The sequence below is a fragment of the Octodon degus genome, unplaced genomic scaffold, assembly GCF_000260255.1.
Source record: "Octodon degus isolate 3935 unplaced genomic scaffold, OctDeg1.0 scaffold00083, whole genome shotgun sequence".
Classification (NCBI taxonomy): Eukaryota; Metazoa; Chordata; class Mammalia; order Rodentia; family Octodontidae; genus Octodon; species Octodon degus.
This window is the reverse complement of record NW_004524659.1, coordinates 11,578,605-11,580,976: the sequence shown is the minus strand read 5'-3', so window position 1 is coordinate 11,580,976 and position 2,372 is coordinate 11,578,605.

The window sequence follows — 2,372 nt, the reverse complement described above, 5'->3', positions numbered from 1 at the left end:
AAAAAAAAAAAAAAAAAAATTAAGTATAGCCTGGCATGGGGGCACACATCTGTGATCCCAGTGCTTAAAAGTCTGAGGCAGGAGAATCACTGAATTCAAGGTCAGCAAGTGCTACCTACGCCAGTTCAAGGGTTACCTGGGCTACATAGCAAGAAAGAAAGGAAAAAAGATTAAGTGCATTTGTATGTTAGGAGGCAATTAACGTGTCATGGAGAAACCAGAGAAAAGTGAAGAGGCTGAAGAATTGAAGAGGGATGGTGCTTGTTTTAGGGACAATCTCCTTTAAACAGAGACCTGGAGGGAGCGAGCCATTGGGATCCCAGAGGAGAACTGCAGGCAGCCAGGGGAAAGGCCCTGTGGCTGAAGCAGGCTAGAGACACTGGTGCAGCACCTAGGAAGCCAGAGTGACCCGAGCGGACCGCCCAGGGGAAGGGGAGGACCAGGAGCCAGGCTGTGTGGGCCAAGGGCACACCGTAGGACTTTGACTTGTGATCTGACTCAGGTGGCTCTTTTGGAAGTGGAGAAAGCCTGAAAGCTGGAGCCCTGTAGAAATTAGGAGGGGCTGCCTCGAAGGGTCAATTGAGAAATGACTCAACGGTCCTCCGTGTGGGTCACAGCAGCGTTGGAGAAATTCGTGTATAGTCTTTTCATTTTGGTATGAGAAGTGAACTTTGGACCTCGTCCTTGCCTGGGGGGTGCTTATGACACTGTATCTCCCTGGCCCTGTAGATGTGTTTTAAAGGTGATCAGACAGGACAGCTCTTGGCCTGGGCTGTGGGTTTGCAGGAGGAAACAAAGCCCTCTCGAGTACCTGGTGTCTGCCCTGAGCCCTAGCAGTTGGTGGCAGCTGGTGGCAGGTGTCATTTCGTTAGGCGAAACTACCTTAGGTAATTTCTGCTTTGTTTTGGTGCTAGGGATGGAACCTAGCATTTTGTACAGACTAAACAGTGCTTTACCAGGGAGCTACACCTCCAGCCCAGTATTTGTTCACGCTTTAATTCTTAAAGGGGTGAAGAGAATCTGTTTTGGCTAAAGAACCCACTGGAGACGGCTGCTTCTGGTTCTTTCACAGTTCAGGTTCGTAGGTGTGTGGGTACTGCTTGCTCTCTTGCCTCTGATTGTTTCCCTTCGTTTCTCCTAACGCTCTGGCTCTTCTGTGTACCAGGGCATGAGCCTTCCCAAAGGGAGATAGCTTCCCGTAAGAGGAGACTAGAGGTCAGAGCAGGGCAGGGACCAGACAGGCCAGAGGGGCAGGGGGAAGGGGGTTGGGGGAGGCTGCAGCGGGAGAGGAGAGCATAGGGAGATGGGCATGGGTTAGCAGGGAAGGAAAACAGTGGGAAGGAAAGGAGCTACAAGCGAGGACATAAGGGACAGGAGTGTGGGGAGGCTGGCAGGGAAGGGGGTGAGGGGTAACAGGGGAGGCGGAGGCGGGACGGGTAAAAGGAGGAAGTGAGGGAGGGGGAGGGGAAGACCAAGGAGGAGCGAGGGGGAAGTGGTGGGGAGGGGAAGAGAGGGTCGAGGAGGGCGGGGCGCAGGGCTGACGCGGGGCGGCTTCCGGGCGGCCCCCCTGCCCGCGGCCCCACACTCCTCTTGCCTTCTAAGGTCCGAGGACGCGGCGCCGCCCCGCCCCGAGGCGCGGCCCGACCTACGCAGCGCCGCCGCGCGAGGCCCCAGCTCTCAGGGCCCGGGAAAGCCAGGATCTCGTAATTCCGGGGACACCAGAGCGTTCAGATTCAAAGTCGCCACCGGCACAGCCTGAGTTCAGAGGACCGAGATTGTCTACTCTGAGACTTCAAAAACCTCTCTACCCCATAATCCCATAACTCGGAGAAGCCGAAACTGGAGGATCCCAAATTCAAATCCTGCCAGTTTAGTGACTGAGGAGACCGTCTGGCACTGTTGCTCTGTGCGAAGGCCCTGGGGTCAACCCCCAGTACCGGAAAAAGCCCCTTTTTCCAAAGTCTGTCCCCTAACTCGGGAGTTCGGAGGCTCGGGGTACTCTCCCCGCCGCCTCACCCCAACAGCCTGACCGCCCCCGCCCGCGCTGGGCTTGCGTTCCGGCACATTCCGTCCTCACACGCCGCCCAGCCCGCCCGCCTTGGCCTCGTGGGGACGGAAACATCCCGTCCCCGCCCGCTCGAGCTGGGTCAAGGAACCGGCCGAGCACAACCCCCCCCCACGGCCAGAGAGCTGGCTCTCCCGGTTCCTACCGGGTGACCTCACCTGGCCCCGCCCACTCAGGTGAACGGCCGGGTCGGTGACGTCACTTCCTTCCAGGTAAGCTCCGCACGGGTTCACCTCACCCCAGCTTCTACAAGTTTCAAGTCCTCCCACCTTTCGTCCTGCCACTAGGCCTCCAAACACTCGGAATG